Here is a 20,861-nt window from a genome sequence, read left to right as displayed (position 1 = left end):
GTCAGGGTGTGACAAGCCCTGTGAGGGGCACCAGATGAGAGAAGGGTTTAAATTCTCCAGAAGCACCAAAAATGGTGCTTCTTTCTACTCCAAAATATTTGCCACTAGTATATTTATTGTCCCATCTCAAAACCACAGAAAAGATTTTGCTCATCAGACAGATCATCAATACATGAGGCTCTGAGAGCAGACTTGGATTTTATCCACCTCTTGGCTCTAAATCAGGATAACCTGATCTTGAGCTACAGCAAAATAAAAAGCATCCAGTGGACTGGCTGAGAGGGAAGGCTAAAATTAATAATAATAATAATAATAATAATAATAATAATAATAATAATAATAATAATAATAATTTTTAAAACCCACTAATCAGGTGTTCTGGAGCTGGACTAATATTGGTCTGATGCCTTCAGTTTTGACTCAAGCATCTTAATGCAGAATGGTTATGCTCTCGCTGTAACCAGGCTGGTAACAGAGCCTTTCAAAGCTGTCACCAAGACATCACAGTGATACTCCCATCTGCTTCTCAGCTGAGGTTTTTAGGAAACACCACCCACACCGAGGAGGGTATCAATCTTTGTAAATCAAGAGCTAGACACATCCACCTCAGGGACTGAGCCCTGCACTCTGCAGAGTCTGTGGTACTGCTGGCAGAGAAATTTCTTACTGGAGGTGTAGGTGGTCAGAAAACAAAATAATATTTAATGGGCTAGGAATAAGAAATCTTGCAACACTTTGTAAGAGTAGTTTAAGATATTTTCAATACCAGTGACTTAAAGGCAGCGATATTTAGGTATCTGATTTATTTCTTAAAAAAGTAAAAAAGTCTGCCAGACTTCCCAGCAGATTAAACACACAGAGACTGGGCAGTTTTCTACTGTTCTTTATCCTCCATTACCAAAGGTTTTAAAAGCCAGAATACAGAGCTGTGTGATTTACAGGACTGAATAGATTACCTTGCTGTTTCCTGTAGGCAATTGTAGTGGTTTAAGTGTAACAGCCTGTCCCTGGTCTGAAGTTAAACACAAATGTTTCCAGGGGGCAGTAAACCCAGAATCTCACCGAGAAGGAGAAAAATATCATCACAAGAGGAAAAGGTTCAAGCACATAATGGGAGAAATCCTCCTAAGCAAGTGCAAGTTCTAATATTTAGAAGAGTGTGGGAAGGGAGAGATCCCTGTGAAGCTGCATCTCATAGCACAGGCTGTAGACTGCAGAAAGAAGATGCTTACAGCACCTCTCCTTTTTAGCAAAATCCTTGTTCTTTATAACAGTTTCTAAGGGGAGTGACACAAAGAGGGCAGCCTCAGGCTGGGACAGTGCACTTTCCAGGAACATTGCCTTGTTCCTTTCTCAACACCTCAGGCACACACATACAAAGCCACTGAAAACCTTACCTTCTAAGTAGGAGCGAGCACAGCTACTACTGCTAACCAAAGGGAAAGGCCAACCAGGAAAAAAGACAAGAAGAAAAAACTGTTCCCTCAGTTCTAGTCATTAAGCATACCAGCTTACCCACTAGACAGCACTCCTCTCTTCATGGTTTTTTGAAGGTGGATTTTATGTTTGGCATTCTTGCTGGTGTGAGCCCCTCTGCTGGAAAACACACTCAATGGGCAGGTTAGGGAGCATCTCTGGGAGCAGAGAGTAAGGTGAGAAGTACAACACAGGTGGGGTGAAGATAGTCTAGAGGTTTGTTCTGTGCTCTTCGCAATCCATTTCCTGTGGGATGTAGGACAAGGCATTTAGCCTTCCTATATTTTCCCTTCTTTTTTTAAAGAACATGGTATATTATGAAATTATTTGCCACTGGGAATTAGTTTGTAAAAGGCTTTAAGATAAGGTTGTAGAAAACTATAGAAGTCTGTTGGTCAGCCTTTATTAATATGCATTTATTTTGTCCATGGATGGACAGTAATGCTGCCAGATCCACACACTAAGTGGCAGCAGTTTTATCAATTTCAACAAAATTGAACGGAATATATGTTCTTAAAGAGAAGAGAGGCACTTGTCACACACAGTATAGGTAACATTTGTCCTGTCTCTGTAAAAGCACAGAAGTAGAAGAAAGGTACAAGATCATTGACAATAGGTTGCCATTTGCCAAATCACACTGTTTACAAGCTGAAATGAGCACTTTCAAGATGCTAGCAGTATCATGTAAATTAACTTCGAGAGCAAGACCCCTCAAATTTGAGAGCCTCACAGTAGGCCACTTCAGGATAGATAATCTGGCTATTTCAAGCAACTGAGTTCTGTCAAGATTAATGATATTTGACAAATCAGAGGTTGAAAAGGTAAGAACAGGGTCATTACTGATGTTGAGAAAATAGGCTTGCAATTTCTCATACAATGATGAAAAGCACTACTCCTAGAAATAAAGCTGTATACAAGTCTAATATTGAACAAGTACATTGCGCTTTTACCAGCCACCATGTGTTTGTTTACACTAACTGCAAGAAACAGAGTACTAAACCTCAGTGCAGCTTTAGGCTCCTGGAAATCAATAGTGGCAAATTAAGCTTGTCCTGTAATGAACTAGATGTCAGTTGGCAAGTTGTCCAAGACACAAAGTGCTGAGCAAAGACATCCCTCCAGAGAGCAAGACCACAGCCTGCAATCACAGATCTACACCTTGCATCCCACTTGGTTGCTGATGGCAATCATGTTGGGACCCCTGTGTCCCCAGGGTTCCCAGTAGAGTGTCTGCTGCCCACGTGGTGACACTCACTCCTGTTCAGTCTATTCCAGCACAGGAGAATCATCAACTCCTCTGCTTGCCTGCATGAGACTTGAGCAGACTTTCCTTGCACCCTTGCCACACAATAATAATTAATAACAGGTAGAACAGAGCAGGACTGGATCAGAACCCTGTTAGGTAGGACACTTGAGAGGCACTGAGCCTGCTGAGCCTGAGAATAAGCTGGTCATGTTCAGCTGCTGGATCCGGAGAGGCCCTGGAGCAAGTCAAGTGCCAGATCGCTGTGTGCTGAGGGCCGTTTGGGTGCTGCCTTGCTGTAAAGCTCATTCTTCCCCATCACAGTAGCACTGGGTATTGTGCTAATTTATAGTGGCTGGCAGACTCCACAGGAAGGAAAAGGGAACACTAAATCTCTGACTTAGACTCTCACAAAGATTTAGCCTTCCCATTAATTAATGTACTAACCTGCAGCTGCCCTACCCTCAATTTTTAAGGCATGATGGGCCAGAGGGCTCCTTACAGACTAGAAGGGCAGCACAGGAGTAGCAAGCTAACACTCCTCTGATTGCAGCTTTTGAGTTAGCACTCCATCTGTATGTTACACAGCACACTCACCTGGCCAGATACATTTTATAATTAATTACTGCTGGCATGTCTTTATGCAGATCCAAATTTAATTCTCAGAAAAGGAAAGCAGAAAGTGTCTTCACTTTTTTTTTTCCTATGTCAATCTCAGTTCTTAAAGAATATAAGGCTGTTTAAATATGCTGTTTCAGTCTGGAAAGCTCTGGGAGAAAATCAATGGGCTGTATCTTCATCCGCAGTAAGGTCTAGTCTTCTATAAAGGGATTTGCTCCCATAAAATAGGTTTAATTTTCATAGCTTTTTAATCTTCATAGCTTTTCAATTTTCATATATTTATTTTTTATCTCAGCATAAAATAAACAAGTTCTTATAAGCATAATGCTTGACAGCCAAGATTTTGCAGATAGTGTGAGCTACTAAATGTAGCCATGAACTGACTCTTTCATCTGCAAGATACCTTCAGATCCTTCATTTTCTTAAGAGTTCTTTCAATTTTGTACATGTCACTCTTTCCTCTCTGTGGTAACTCAGCTTTCACTGCTCTGAAAAACAGCTTCTGCCCAAAGGAGTTTGCTTTCAGCTGGGCTCTGCAGAACAAGGTATTAACCAGAAAAGCAGACTAGAAGCTCGTACTGTTCTACATGCTCTGTGCTCTCCATCCAGCTGCTTATACCTCCTGCCATACCAGAGCACACAATTGGGACAAATAACTATTAGCCAGAAAAAGAACTGAGAACTACCTTTCTTGATAACTGACCTTTCATAATACACTTAACTGTATTTATGAAGGTTTGAATAACCTAGACTATTTACAGCTGAAAACTCTCACTGAGCTTTTTATTCTTATGGAGTACACTGTTGCAAACAGCCAAAATTGTCTTCTGAAACAAATTAATTTGTGTAACTTTATAGTTTGGTAGTGTAAATCAAGATTATTTGCAAGTTCTGCTCCATCAAAACTGTCTTAAAAAATGCAAGCTGATATTTTTTCTGAAAAACATATGCTGTCGTTTGTTTACAACTAAAACAAACTGCAGCTACATTCACTTTGAAGACCATATGTGAACAGCTGATGCCCAACTCAGTCACATTCTCCTTCTAGTAAATCCAAAGAATCTGATCTTCTATAAGAAAATACAAGGGCATATTTCCCCTTACATTACTCTGAGATATTTAAATTTATGGAAAGATATTTGTGACAGCCATTAATGGCTTCCTGGAATTGGCGCACATTGTATCAAGCAGAGAATAGCATTCCTATGGTAACTGTCTCGTCACATTTAAAAAAAAAAAAAAAGGATGAACAAGAAGCACTCATCACCATCTGTTTTTCATTTCCTCAGTAGTATCTTGTCTTTCCATTCACCCAACTCTTTACAGCCAAGACAGGAGGACAACACTTTTGAATTAAACTCCATAAAAGTTGGCTGCTTGGCCACTTGGTCATTAAAGTTCTGAACTGACACCATCAAGAGATCTGTGTTATTACTCCTGCTTCTGCTGGTGCCCCAGAGCAAGGCACAGTCAGCTGCAACCAGCTATTCCCTTTTTCCTAGGACATCAGGCTGACAAGGATGTCCAGTATATCTCTGCCAGAAGTCTCTCAAACAAACTGAGCCACCACCACCCTGAGAAAGGAAACCCATGGCTCATTCCAGCATAGTTGCTGCCATCGTCCCTTGACCTGACAGAAGCATCCCAGCTCAGCTCCTCCCCTCTACACCTCCCTTTGGCCCTCAGGGCAGCATTAGTCACACTTTTTCCCATGCTTCACAGGAGATCTGAGCCAGCTCTGCAATGCCATAAGCAGCTTGCCCATTTCTGAATCATACCTTTACCCCAAGGAGGCTACAGAAAGGCATCATTCATGTTTGCTCCGCTTTTCTAAATGCTTCTCTTTAGCGTGCCTTGTATAATGCTGAACACATTCCTGTATGAGAAATGGAGTCTGACAGCCATGAAAGACTGAGGCACTTACATGTGGGGAAGAAACATACAACAGCAGCATCAACAGGGAGACTGGCTTTCATGCTGCAGGCTTCCATGATTTCACCTGTGCCTGCTGAGAATGCAATGATCTGAATGCAGAGCTAAGCTGCTCAAATTTTAGAGTTTCTAACCAAGAAACATAATGGTTATTTTTAGCAAGCAAAGCAGTCTCTGCAGTCAGAAAAACCCAAAGAACTCTTTCCACCACCCCACCCCCCCACACACTTTCTTCCCCAAAATGGCCACTTTAACCTCCCCATATAGATAAAAGTATTAAAACGTTACATGAAAACTCTTCATTGACCTTTGAAAAGGACTATAAACAGCTACATGTCCTCATTCTGCACCTCAAACTGGCTATGACGGAAAAGACAGGCAAATAGCATGAGTCAACCATTTTGACTTTCAAGGTCTTCTCTGAAAAATGTTCAAACTTTTATCATTTCTAAGACTGAAACTTGTCAGTCACAACCCCCACATTTCTTGATGCTTTGTTCAAAACACTAAAATATGTAATTTCTTCTCTTAAGGAACTTTTGCAAATCTTTCAAAGAATGAGCAAGTTCTGCCTTATTTCACTTCTCTTTTGCTCAAGTTCTGAATAGTGTGACTGTGCTCAGACTTAAAACTACTGCACTGACCTTCTCAAAATTAAGACTGGATTGGAATGGAGTTTGCTTTCCTGCACCACTTGCTTCCTTGCCCAAACCACCCTATGATATCACCAAGAGGACTCCAAATCAAAATTGCACTTAGGAGAAACTGATAGTGTTTCCAAGATAACTTTTTTTCCTAGTCCCAAGCAGACTGATTTTTCTTTTGAGACATAGAATTAGCACATCTATATTGCAAGCAGGTCCATGTATATTTTGTCCTGCCACTACAACTCTGTGCAGTCAGGATGTGAACCCTCAAACTTCAATAAGTGTAATCTAGAAACAGGAAATGTGCCCATAGTCAATTAGCTGTGTACTATGTGAACTGTACTATCTGATTTAATTACTATATCTGTACTTGGCTTGTTACTGAAAATGTCATTTTAAAATAGTTATTTTAAACATTTCCATTAGATATCTAATGGATTGCCTAAACCAGCAGTCCAGTAAATTAAAATAAAAATTCATCAAGCCAGTAGAACATGCTTGCTCAGCAAATTTCTCTCCTGATTTGTCCTTAAGAATCACTTTATATATACACGAAGTGTTTCTAATAATCTCCCTTTCTCCATCATTTAGCATTAGCTGCATGCAAACTTATATTCATTATATCAATAAAATTGTCCATATTTTAATACTTTCCACAAAAATAATGTAAGTCATGTAATTACTGTTCTAAAAACAGCTGTCTATTTATAACAAAAATGCGTTATTACAAAAAAATGTGTAGAAACAAATATTTTTTGTTGTGCTGTTACTGCTTCATGCTGTAGCATTATGTTAATCAGAAGCTTTCTTGTACAAATGAGTTTTATAGGATTCAAAATAGACAGAATAAGACAATTGGAGAATTGGTATTCTGTTAACGAACCAAAGTCATTATTGCCAAGCTGACATGATTATTGCAGAAAACCTTGCTCATCTACCTTGCGCTGTAGTATCCCAGATGGGATTCTAGAGGCCTGGACTCTGGCACCCTCAAAGTAAAGAAGTTTCTCCTCATATTCAGATGGAACCTCCTGTGCTTCAGTCTGTGCCCATTACCCCTCATCCTACTGTTGGGTACCACTGAAAGGAGTCTGGTCCCATCCCCTTGACACTCACCCTTCAGATATTTATAATCATTGATCAGATCTGCCTGTCTGTCTGTCTGTCTATCTATCTATCTATCTATCTATCTATCTATATGACAAAGTTGCCCCACCTCCAGCGTGGCTTGAGATCACTCACTTTGTTGTTGGCTCCTGAGGATGGCCAATTCTGAGAGCCTTTGTAAAGGAACTGAGCAGTCTGAGGAGGCCTCAAGCAGGCGACGGTGCTCAAGTACAGCGGGTTGGGCAGAACTTCCATGAAATATTAAACTTCTGATGTTTCTAGGTGCACAAGTCTTCAAAATCCCTGCCAGTGATCCTTTCTGAACAATAAATAACTGGAAAGTAACTCCCAAAATTCCTTTTCCTCATATACAATGTTGTCATTGTAATGCAGGAGTTTGAAGATGTATGGAGCAGCAATTTAGGGACTCTAATCGGTCATTCATTGTATTGGTTGAAAATGAAGCAAAGTCTTTTATTACCAGCATTATCAAAACTGCTAAAACGCAGGAAATATTTATGTGTCTCTTACTAAAACAATGCTTCCCACTAGCTTAGTAGTTGTGCAACCTTTAAATCCCAATCTCTAGGTCAAAGGAATGAGCAGAAATTTGCAGTAAATTGTCAGAAAGTACTTTGAGATTGCAACTGAATGCACAAAACAGCACTAATCTGATGATGAGCAGGTGAAAATTCGATAAGCCTTTCTGAAGCAGATGTTTCTTCAACAATCCCCTCTTACACTAGTAAAATAGTTAATATAATCTTGAATCTGACAAGAAAATTTAAACCAGTCAATTGGATGTTTCCTGCAGAGAAAGTTATAATATATTTCTGGCTGAACTGAGGAATAAAATTATTTAAAAGCATTGCTTGATTTAATAGATTTTACACAGATTTAAGAAAATTAGTCTAACTGATCTGAGGCTACCAGGAAACCAGTCTAGCAGCATATATTACAAGAAGTATCTTTCTATGATTATTTAATTGAAAAAAAAAAAAAAAAACTAAGAAGAAATGCTACTTTAAATAAATACAGATTAAGTAGCAAAATCTCTTGAAGCCTGTTGCAAGTACCAGCACATTAAATCGGCTGACTTGTAAAGAAAGACACAGTGTACCAGCTTCCCATAGCAGAATCTGTACCAGCATCACTCAGAACTGCCATTTTAAAATAAGGGACCAATGGAGCTTCTCTAAGTTATTCATACATCACTTAGGAGGAAGGTTGTGAGAGGTATTTGAAATAACTCCCAATAGCATCAGTGTGAGAAGAGTGAGGTAGCTGAAACCCACATAGTGAGGATGGCCCTGGGCCTGTCTTGTTGGACCCTCCCCTGATGCGAAATAATGTCCTGGGGAAAAAGTGGGCAGACAGGGTACTGGCAACTGCCAGCAGTGGAAAAGCAGCAGATGCCTCCTCACTGGATCCCACCTGGCCCAGGACAGACTGGAAAATACAAGTTGGAACACCAAGCCATGGTATCTGAGGGGAGATTTATGACCTCCCTCCCTCCATCCCTGCCAGTTTTTTATTTGGCAGGGGCATACACCATGCAATAAACTCCAATAAGTCACGTTAGCAATGCAGAATGTAGGAAAAAGTGAATTTTGTGCAGGCTGCCCAGCCCTGGCATTGGAGGCCGATCCTTGGCTCCAGGTGTCCCTTTGAGGCTATGCTGTTTCCTCACTGCCCCCCCGGCCCCAACAACTATTTCTGATACTACTTTGCGCCCACCCAGTGCTACCAGGAAAGATACCTATTAGTTTCATCTTTTTATTTTTAGTGTATATACACACACATGTATATACATATGTGTATATATATATTCTTCAATTTTATATATATATATATATATATGTACAATGCTTGCACATAGGCGTGTACTTCAAAATTACAAGGAGCAAATTCTTCACCGTTAAAAGCTCCCTGCCTTCAAATACCAAGGTCTCCCTAGTGATCCTCAACACTCACACATCTGCTGCATTCCTTCATCCCAGCAGAAATTTATTTAAGCGATGAGACTTTTCATTTAGGGCACTTTCTAATTAAACTACCAATCTTTAAAGCTTCTGCCTTCTAAGACTCATTGTTCTTTGCACAAGATGAGAAGGCAGTCACAAATCATTGTCTCTATAGAGACACATATTTGTTTAAAAAAAAAAAATACTTAGCAGCTTGCAATTTCATATCCTTGAAATTAGAAATGCTTGTATAGATTAATATAGGGAAATAGTCAGCCTTTGTTCTGTTAGACTGGGCCTTCAACACATCCCAATGTCCACAACATCTTCTAATGTGGTCTAATTGTAATTTCTTTGAGATTTTAATTGTATTGTCATAGACTCACTAAAAGTTCTTTAGTTCCATATATAAGGACATTTCCTCACATATGAGATTTCCATATTCTCATTATTACAAATAGGATAAAATCCATCTGGTACCATATGCTATTTTTCAATTGAAAGTGAGATGTAAAAGGAGATTTTTTAATGTCAAAAGGATTACAGGAAAGCACTTACCTTATAAGCCAAGACTTACAGAGAGGCTGAAATTAGATGAAGCCCCTGTTCCCTATTACCACTTTACTGAGTTCCTTTTTATGAGGCTGTGAAGATAGCTGGTGAACCTGACATCCCCGCAGCTTTTAAGCACTTGTACAACCTTCTTGGACCACTATGTAACACCCACTATAGACATGACAAATGTTCTACTTGGAAATCTGTCTGTTAACTTCCTATTATTGGTATCTTGGGCTGCATTTTTTTTTCCTATAGCTCTAGAGGTCCACATTGCAGATTCCTATATACAAATTAGTCTTCCTAGGCTCTCTTTATAATCAGTGGCAACAAATAAGCACCTCCAGGCATAATTAATCTGACTGAACCGAAACATCTACTTCAGGATGAGAATAACTGTGCCCTAGGGATGCCTGCTTCTCTGTGTAGGGTGACAATTCAGGATTAGATGGCTGCACTTAGTCAAAGAAATGTCACCATTTCTGTTTGAAAGAATTCTTTTCCCCCCCACACTCCCAACGTGAAGCACAACGCGTGGGTACTGAAATCTTACGCAGTCCTAAGGGGAACCTGTACACGACATCACACTAGAGAGTTTGCCCTCTAAAGAGCTGCTCCTGTTTTGAGAGTAGAGACTCGACATTTCTCAGCAGAAGGAAATCATCAGTTTGCTCTAATTAATGTGGCTGAAAATGTGTACTAAATCGGACTTCCTCCATTTTCCACCCCTATGTTAAATAATTTGACAGGCTACTTCATGCTCTTAGGTGCCTATTTCAATCCAAAACACCCTCTGAATAGCACTTGTAGCTAATTGATTTGTCTTAATGTACTTCTAGCTTATTCTTTAATGCTCCAGCATGGTACTTTTCAAATTCTGAACACAGCAGAAGGTCCCCCTGTGAGAAAAGCTTCTCTGAGCTTCCCCATGGGGTTTTCAAGCCACAGTTCACAGAGGAAGAGGCAGTGGGCAGACATACACCACCTCCAGCCATGCTAGGAGTGCAAAAAAGCACCCACATCCTGAGTGATCAGGTTTAATCCTTTTGACCAGCTCAGACAAGGAGACAGGGTGCCAGCTGAAGCTTGCCTCTTAGGGATGTATAACATGGGTGGCTGCTAGGGCCATTTCTCTTGAGCTTTTAAATGGGAATTTCCTAAAGGGAATGCAGGGTGGTTGCTTTGGGAACTAGCTGACTGTCCCAGTCGCCAAGTCTATCTTATTTAGTGTCATTAGCACAAAGACAGGCCAAACTAGGTTTTATTTTGTCCATACACTCAAGCAAGGCACCACCATGTTAGAATAAATATAACTGTGGACTATTCTCCAATATCAGGAGCTTAAGCCTAGGGATAGATGTCTCCAACAGAGAGAGGAAGGGAGAAAAAAAAAAAAAAAAACAAAACAAAAAGCAAGCTTTCTCTTACTTTTAATCCTTCATCCAGCTTCTGCCAAGAAAGGGAGGCCTTCTCAGTGTAAAACACGGACATATAGCTCAGCCTCAGAGAAGAAGCTGCCAATGTTAAATGTGCTTTAAGACAGCCTACCAGCTACACAGATTGCTCCAATTTTCTTTCCTGAACTTCATGTGTGTAGTTTGCTTGCTGAGGTGCCAAGTGCACTAAGGATATTGCCAGATGCATTTGTGGCTCATATGCAAGCATGTGGCATGGATAACCTGCCCCAAAACAACACTGGTGATGTCTCATCTGGTACTGGGCCATCTGCAGTTCTTGGCAGAAAAGCTCTTTTCTGGTCCCACTGCTTTCAAAAAGCACCTCTTGCCAACAGCATTGTGATCAAATGTGTCACAATTTAGCTTCAGTGATCTGAAATGGGAAAAGGACCAACTTTCTAGTCAAGCACCAAGTTAACTTGACAAGGAAGAGAATGTGGCCCTTTGAAGCATAGTCATTTTCAGCCACACTCTTGTTTCTGGAAAATTATTTTCCTTACTAGAGAAAAAAAATATTGGGAGAGAAATCTTAAAAAAAATATTCTTCGTGGATACATCCCTGAGTTATACCTTTTTACACAAGAGGCCTTCAATCTGTACCTCTGTTTTACATACAAGAATATCCAAGGACCTGCTTCTATCTTATTATTCCTAATTTAAACACATCAAGGAGTGTTTAGTCAAAGAACTTTTCCACCGGCTTTACTTGGACAGAAGCCTATAGCAGCTGACCAGCTAAATTGTTTTAAAGTTATTTATACTCTATTCTCATGTTGCACTAGCAACTAAGAGAATTACTGCAGCCTTATACAAGGCATGATGAACATTTTGATTTGCCATGTCTGAATCCATGTTCTTAGAAGTTTAAAGCATATAAACTTAGATGGCCCTTCCTTGGAGGACAAATCTTTTGGCAAGGTGGTTGTAATGGCTCAATTAACAGGTTCAGCCTTTGATTTCAATTCACCCTGCACATCCATCAAAGCTCCCAGGCACTGGAGCTTTAGGAGAGCAGACATTTTCTGGCTACCTGGACAGATGGCTGGGAAGCAAAGTGCTTGCACCCAAACGCTAGCTTGCACCTTCAAAAAACTCATCCACAGTTCCACATCTGAGTGCAACGATAATTGCTTCAAGATAAAACACATTACAAATGCAAAGTACCGCTAAGAACAGTAATTCATTTTTAATAGTAAGCTCCTTGTCTCAAAGGGCTTTTCAGCATCCTAGATGCCCATTACATTTCCACCCAGTTCTCCAGGCTTAAAAAATCACCCATCAAAAGAAGTCCTCGAGAAGTTCAAGCAAGAGCTAATAAGACCTTCTGCAACCTTTCAGTGCTTAAGCTTAAGCTCAGTTTATACCTTATGGATCAGAAGTGCTGGGGCTGAAAAGCAAATCTCCTATCTGGCAGATGCATCAGGAATTATGTCCTGTTGGGTTCTCTTCTGCAAAGATGATGGACAGTGCTCATTGCTCAGGCTACTCGCAGACTGTACAGAGATGGGCAGCTACATAACCAGCTCGCTGCTGCCGATTGGTAGGGATGGGGAAAGACAGCCACAAGGGACCACTTCGTCAAATTGCACAGAAAGATATCATAAATGCTGTACAAAACAGAGGACTGAACTCAACTTGTCCTCAAGTCACTTTCACCAGTAGAGCAAAAGGAAAGTACTTAGTCTACCTTCCGTAGAGCACTAAGTTTTTGGCAAAAGCAAGCCAAAAACTTGTCTAACTTCACCAGTTTCTGTGTTTCTAGTATAAAAGGAAGGAAATGGAGGATGTGGGAAATATTCAGCTTCTCTCCATGATCATACACATTCTGTTGCTAATATTATCAAACATCTGAAAGTGCCATGTACTGTTGGCAATCTAGGTGTCCAAACACAGAAAATTCAGATAATTAAAGCTAAATGGATGTAGATTTTCCATTGCCACTCATTATTATTATTACTATCATAATTCTGTGTGCTGAAAGAGTGGCTGCAACTGCTTTATAGAGAAGATTTATTTAATTGACTCCATATATACAGCTAGGAAAACTGTTGAGCCTGGAGGAAGAGGGACACCATTTAACCTAGGTATTGAATATGCAATTGAACAGATAAATATAGTCCATGGCCCAGTGTTTGCAGTATAGCAGATGAGCGAAATACTATTAAACAATACTTAATAGTTTTAAATCACTACAACTTTAGATACTTAAGTATAGCTTATTTCCTAATGTTGATACTCAACTGCTTTAAATATTTAGCCAAGATGAATTGTACCATAAAGATATGCAAGCATCCAACTAGATGTTGAAAGGCTTTCTCAAGAAATTGGTATGTGAGGTTCTTTATCCTGTTTCATGGAGAATAGATCTTTATGAGCTTTTCTTTGGTTGTAAACAGAGCTTTAGGAAAAGCAAGCAGTTAATTCTATGCCTTTTGGCTAAAGTTAGTAAATACAGGCAGTCTTGGTTGTCTTTTTGAACAGCTCCCCTATATATGACTGTAGCAATAGTACTAGAAGCTTCTTTATAGGTAGTAAAACATAAATTTAACCACATAAAAGTAGGTCTAAAGGAGACACTTGGATTCCTCACCCCTACCAACTGAACCGTTATTTCTGTGGCATCTGTAGACTACATATAGGAATAAAAATATCCTGATTGAAGAGGACACATGATTTGAATGTGCCTTTAATGTTCTGATCAAATGATCTTAAAGGGCAGTAGAATCTTAAATGAAAAGCAAAGGCTTGAAACAGCAAGAAGTCTATAGACTGACATTTTTAGTATAGTCAGAAGAATGCTCCTGTGCTCATCAGTCTCTTTTTTTGATGGATAAATGATCCAAATATTCCTTCTCCCATGGATCCCCAGAAACATTTGTGACATTCTTAAGGGCAGTTACTTTTTAGTCTGCCTGCTCCGAGACCACACATATAAATACTTAATAGCACAGCTTATGAAAACTTTTCAAAGGCAATTGCCTTTCCTGTGACAGACCTTTTGCTGGTTTTACATGACTGCTTTTAGAGTGCAAGTGCAGTAATCATCATCAACAGCAAACTGAGAATATTAAAAAGACCTATTCCCATATGTAATTTATAACACCATTTTTGTTATCAACCTGCAATATACACAGCTGAAGAAGCCTGACAAAATAACTGTTGTTATTATTCTTATTCTTGTAAGATGTAAGTGGCACATAGAGCTGAGGTCAAAACCCAAATTCTTCAGCTTCATTTTCAGGCTGGAAAAAAATTTTCTCATGCCATGGAATCAAGCAAATTAAGAGCCCCTTGCTACCAATTTCCTAAATGGATGTTTCTTGTCAACAGTTATATTGCAGACTTTTATTAGCACAATATAATCAATGACACAGCTGAGCTTCCTTGTGAGGCATACTTCTTACCCACACGCAAATTCAAGAAAGCATGCTCACAACAGCTGAATAAGAGGTCACAGGTATCTCTTCTCTACTCCTACATTTTAGCAAAAATAGAGCCACCAAAACACCAACTTCTTGTACTATGAAAACTGGTCAATATCCCCCTTCTGGATATGCTGTAACAACCATCAAGGCAGCAAAAGAGTTTTAATTACTTTAGGCTGTAAAAAAAAAAAAAAAAAAAAAAAAAAAAGTATTATTAAGAAACAATCAGACAGTTCTTTCTTTAAAGCCAATTATGGCTAACAGTCCTTTAGCCTTGGTCTGACAAGTGTTCAGCCAGACAGCAAAAAAACATGTATGATACCGTCAGTGGTACAGGGCAAGAATCCCCAGCTAGAGTGCATCTATTTTTCTAGCTGAAAGAAAATTTCAGGGGAAAAAGGACCAAGAAATAATCACTTTGTGTTCAAAATGCCTGATACGTCTGATGAACAAAACTCATTTTCATTGCATTTCATTATCCCACCAAGAAGCAATGAGAGAAGAAGAAAGAAAGAAGGATCTGCTGCTTCCCTGAATACAGCATTGCTCACAGCAGCCCCATGAGGCTCCAGCTATTCACCACAGGCTTGTTTCAGAGACTCAAATACCCAAACTTCTAACAATCACTTGTCTTTACAAGGTTACCTCAAGCAACATGCAAGCATTTGGCCATACCAACATCTGTAAATACTCAGCATCATTATTTCTGAGTTGCTCTGCAGCACAACTTTCTGGGGATCATTAGTGCCACTCCACATCATGACATCTGAGCAACCTTTGATACAATTAAATGGTCCTGATTAAACTAGCCCACAGTCAGACCAAAGGAGGAACAATTGCAAGCTGTAACAGATTATTTGAACTAGATACTTGCTAGTCTAAGTGCATTTTACTCCTTACTTCAATCCTTCAATTCCAGGACTATCCACACAGCTGAAAGTTTACAATAAATTTATGATGCGGAAGTACTGGAATGTCCATTTTACATATAGAGACACTTAAGTCATTCATTCATCCAAGTTCTCCTAGTATCTTTGCAGTCATGAAGGCACAAAAGGGACCCCACCAGCCTGCTTGGCACCAGCTGCTGAAATTCATGTGGGATCCTGGGCATGTAGGGTGACTGTCAAGGCAGCAAGGAGATGACCTGGTGCAGAAGAGAGAAATCAGTTCTGGGGGGCAGGAAGGTGCCAGCACACTTGCTGGATCCACATTGCCCTGCTCCACCATCCAACGGGGACCTTCCCAAACTAGTTTTGGCACAGATATTGACTACTTCTAACTGAATAACTATCTCTAGTGTTTAAACCAATGCATCTATTTCTTAAGCCTGAAGAGGCACTCATTGCTACAGTTCTCTAAACTGGGCAGAGGCAAACCAGCAAAAAGGGCGGCCAGGTTCACAGCATTGGGCAGAGGCAGCTGTTTTGTCAGGCATTACACACGAAGACCAGCTCCATCATTCTTGCTGGCTGTTGCTGCAGAAGCAACATCTGCACAAAGAACATATTTCCTTCTTGCCATCAAACTTCAACACCGCTCACTACAGGAAAAACAACTATCTCTTAATCATCACAGAAGTCAGAAGCCAACATCAAAGCAGCACATATATATAAAAAAAACCAACAGTTAATGTCAGCTACCCATTTATCTAAATTAAAATCTTTATCCATTTAAATGTAATAAGGAGCATAAAGCTACTGATCCCATTAAATGTAGCTGAAACAGGTTACAGCAATGCTTTTCGTCATAACAGAAGGTTAATCTAATGATCCTGTACTGTATTTGATGGTTATCAGAAGAAGTCAAATTTTATTTTAGGGACTGGGGTTTTTTTTTGTTTGTTTTTTTTTGGGGGGGGGGTTGGGGATGGTTTGTGTGGGTTTCTTTTTTTTGGGGGGGTTGTTCATTTGCATTTAGTTTGGGGTTTTTTTGTGGGTTTTGTTTGTTCTGAAGGTTTATTGTTTGTTTGCTTGTCAGAGTTCATTTTTTTGTTTGTTTTGCTTCTTTCTTCAGTGTTCTTCTGTACTTACTTTCCACAATGTATCTCATCTCCAACTGAGATATACGAGAAACCTTCATGGCATTTACAGGTCTGCAGCATTTTTTTCATGAGTAGCTGAAAATAACAGTGAAGCAAGGACATCAGTACATTTGAGCATTTTTCCCTCCTACAACATTATCTCAGGTCACATGTTTTCCAAAAGCTCCTGTGCTGTTCTTATAGGGTTTATTTAATTAACATTTGGATTTACATTAGTTGATGAATAAATGATTATGTCTATGAGGTTTTCTTCCACACAGTGTTGCATACTTTCTAGTGAATTGAGAGTATTAACAGTCAATATTCAGGTCAAAATAGGTTGTACTGGAGTAATCAAATGAAAAAAAAAAATAGGTGCAATATTAATAATATGCTATTTTCAACACAACAGATTCAAAGATTTTGCAACAAAGTTAGCTGAATGGCCTACATTAGCTCCTAATGTCTTCTAACAGAAAAAGAATTTCATTATCAGAAACAGTGAGAACAAAGCAATGGGAATAAATTATTTGCAGAAGGAAAATACTGTGATTGCTTGCCTAGGTCTAAAGTAATCCATTTGAATTACCAGAAAAGATAATAAATGTTGCAGTAGAGGTCAAGCAACAGTGAAGCTGGGAGCTGCAGCCAATGTTGCTGGAACTTTTCAATCCCAAAAGCCAGAGTTACATACAGAACACGCAGAGCTTCCAAGTAAAGAAAATATATTTGATTTCTTCAGATGCTGGCAACTGCATTCATTTTATCTGTTCCAACAGCTTTTCTTAATAGAGCAAGGGGGCTCAGTTATCCTCCTGTTCAGCAGGAGACATACCTGGGAGGTGGAGAGGAACAGGCACCCCTCGCACAGACAGTGGCGGGAGCAGCGGGCACTGGAGCTTGCTGCTCTCCAACAGCAGAGGCGACAAGGCCCCCACCCTCACAGGGGCTGAAAGTCTTACTGGAGCCCCAGGTAGCCACCCACAACCTTCAGGGCCTAACACCACTGCTGGAGGGCAGATTCGTCCCTATCCCACAGAGTGTCTGGGTGCAGCCTGGTCTGGCCAGGCTGAGGGGCCACCAGGGAGGTGTGGTGCCCTCCCCCTCAACCAGCCCTATTCTGTTAGAGCAAGATAAGGACTCAGCAAAACCAGTCAATTCAATATGAATCACGCTAAGCCATTTATTACAGAAACAAGTCTCCTTATATATGTAACTATATTCTAATCACGCGTCCACGCTCCAAGCATGGATTCGCTAAATGAGTATCGTGGGCTGTCCGTGCACTGGAGTCTCACTGATGATATGTCCGATGATTCACGCCACTCCAGGACCCCGGTGATTGTGGAACGCCCCTCTTTCTCACAGCAGACTTTGCCCTCAGCCTCCTGAAGTGGCCTTGAGATTCCTTTGAGCCTGACTAATTCAGCAACAGATCTTTATCTATCAAAACCCCTCCACACTATTCCACAGCCCCCAGCAAGGCGAAACAAACTAAGGACAGTGATGGGGTCAGCCATAGCCTGGCCACCACCAGGCATCACCCCAGCCAGGGCAGAGACGCAGTATTCCCATGGGAAGGAGCAGGGATGCTCACAGGGATTACAGTTCTCCTTACCACGAGGACACACATGTGCAGCGTGCCCACAGCCAAAAGTACCCCCTGCCATCTGCTTTTCCTGACCATCACAGTACAACTCTGGAGTGCCAGCCAAGCAAAAGTGTATTTGTGTGCTCTTTCTAGATGGGCCAAGCATGCTTTTATGCTGGCTTCATACTCCAGTTGTATAAATAAATGAGCAAAAAGTTACAGTAGTTCCCAGACAAAGCAGACAGGACGAGATTCCAGTGGGTCCCTTACTTGAGGCATCACTGCCTATTCACAACCCCCCTCTCCTAGATTGGTTTGGGTTTTTTTTTTGGTGGTGGTGGTTTTTGTTTTATTTTGGGGTTTTGGTGGTTGGTTTGGTTTGTTGGTTTGTTTATTCATTTAAAGCATGTGCACCAAAGAAACCACAGCACAGTCTTTGAGACTTTAATCTTCAAACATTGGAGAGCAAGCCCACACGCCACAGGACTTAAGTAGTTAGACAGCCCTTACATTTTGCAGCGGATTGAGCCCCGTGGTCTTTTTTCCAAGTTGCTACACTAATTAAATCACATCACAAAGGTTCTGTGACATAGCTGAATGGGCCAAATATTATAGAATCAGTGTCATCAGCCAGTGATTTGGCTATTTCTCCTTAGGCTTGTGAGTTTTACTTGAAGCCATAGATACTCAGGTCAATTGATTAGACAGAGCATCCTGTTTATGCATATGTATATAACTGTCTGTATCTAGATCTGTATCTTTTTAAGAAAGCCTTCAAATCCTGGGCCTGTGAGAGGGAATGTTTGATATATATGACCTAGCTACATCCTAAAGATTGTAAATCAAGAAATAAAGAGATAAAAGAGGCCCAGAATGTAATGTCATCGTTTAGTGGCTAAAAATGGGAAAGCATGGAATTAGAAAAAAGAAACAAGGGATTAGACAGATGTGGAGACTTGCCTGAATCCGTTCATTGCTCCTTTCCAGAAGAGTTAACATTAAAATACTCTTCAGCTCCAAAGAGCAAAACTCATTTTGAGCACTAAGAAAACTTAGCTTTCAATAATGACTTCTTAAAATAGAAAACGTGGAAATGATGGGCAAAAATACAATGCAATATATAGATGTATCTATATAAGGGTATACTATGTGAGATCCTATACTACATTGCTCATTACTTGTCAACAGTATATTGCTGTTAAAATGTTAAAAGCCCCTTTCCATAAATTTCAACGGCTTCAAAAGGTAAAACTGAAAAGGCATTTTAGCAAAGATCTTCAAAGTTATAATTTGGTCTTGTCCAGTCTCCTGGTAGAAAAGTGGTTTGGCATGCTATAGTTCATAGTTAAATCTTCCAGCTTCCCAATGTGAGAGTTGGGCTGCAAGCAATCTGGGGAAAGGAATTTAGTACTTCCAACAGCGCTAAGCACAGTGTTGCTCCCATACATAACAAACAAGCCGGATGATACAGAAGCAATGGCTCACCTTTGATTTTTCCAGGCCTTTTCAAGTCTCTGAAGATCAGTACATTAACCATTTTCCTCTGTCCTTTACTCTTGCTTCTTACCACATTATTATGGGAAAGCACATCTTGTAATCTTTATCTCTCTCTGAAACTACAGGGGCCCTAGACAGCCTACAATTGCTGAGAATCCACTGGAAGGTTTTGAACTTTCCTGAAGCAGTTCAGAGTACTGATGTGCCTTCTGCGTATTTTGGTAATTAGACAGTCAGTTTAATACTTCTCTTCAGCACCAGGTTAATATTACATGTTGTCATGTGCAAGTACTGTCAAACAATTTTTTTTAAACAATCGTTGTGAAGTGTTTTGAAATATATTGCAAGTTTACATCAGGATTACAAAGAAATATTGTTATCATATTAAAAAAAAATCATTTTCTCAGCATACAACTTGAGAAAACAACTGCTAGAATTATTGCTTCTTTTTGTTATTATTATAATCAAAATCTAAACGATAGCTTTATTCAAACCTCTTTTGAAACCACATACTTTTTTATTACTCAGGAAACAAAGAGCTGAAGTGCTATCTACAAGCATCCCTAGGATGAAGTAGTATCTAAACACCTCTACAGTGTTCAAGGCTTAAATGGTCACAAAGTTATGTTTTAAAATATCTTAGAAAGCCAACATCAATATATTCTAGGGGGAAGGAGGAATCAACAACAGTAAAAAAAAATATCGAAAATTTATTTGGAAATAGTTTCTTGGGCTTATCATTTTTTGGCTGTTTTATCAATGAGAAGTTTGGGGGATCAACTGAAGCTGAATAATCTTGTCAGACAATTGCTATCTGTACTGAACTCCTGGGACAACAATAAGATTGTTTTTCATAATTAATTCTGAATCATCTGCTTAAATTTTAAGGAGCCGTTCACAGTCATCTGTTCTGTATGTCAGGTGTCACAACTACATTGGAATTATGCAAAGGAAAAAAAGTTGTGTGTGACAGTCTGCTATTTTCCTATCAGAAATGAAGATGAGTTCACAAAGTGTTAAAGAACTTAAGACCTTATTTAGTAATCACAGCATTTGCATTGGATGATCTGACAGATCTAGGAAGCTTCCTAAGGAAGATAAATCCTTTTTTCTGTGTTTGAACATATTTTAACACTACCCTGCTGCTACAAGCTTTCTTGAAAGTGTTGTACCCCTAGAATATACCGAAGGCCAAATGTTTCCAGGAATTATTCAGCAAGCTGTGATGCCAGCTGACCACAGAGATGGTCATTCCCTGCCAAAACATGGTGCTGAGATCCCTGTACTGACTGTGCACAAGTCATTTCCAGACCAGCAGCCGGT

At 39.9% G+C, this 20,861-nt stretch overlaps 1 protein-coding gene across 10 annotated transcripts in view; it reads left to right on the top strand.

The window, feature by feature from the left end:
* Positions 1 to 20,861, top strand: part of HTR1F (5-hydroxytryptamine receptor 1F) — a 117,618-nt gene that overhangs the window by 83,396 nt on the left and 13,361 nt on the right. For 6 of the 10 annotated variants that reach the window (XM_082069191.1, XM_082069198.1, XM_082069202.1 and 3 more), the window contains 2 exons: positions 16,444 to 16,615; positions 19,664 to 19,759. The exons of 1 other annotated variant lie outside the window; for it this stretch is intronic. The gene's annotated coding sequence lies outside the window, so the exon portion shown is untranslated. Of the gene's footprint in view, positions 1 to 16,443; positions 16,616 to 17,243; positions 17,424 to 19,663; positions 19,760 to 20,861 lie in introns of those variants that run through there. 3 more of the 10 variants (XM_082069195.1, XM_082069192.1, XM_082069197.1) reach the window with 3 other exon arrangements.

This window comes from Streptopelia decaocto (assembly GCF_964273445.1).
Source record: "Streptopelia decaocto genome assembly, chromosome: 1".
NCBI lineage: Eukaryota > Metazoa > Chordata > Aves > Columbiformes > Columbidae > Streptopelia > Streptopelia decaocto.
This window is presented reverse-complemented; position numbering and strand designations above follow the sequence as displayed.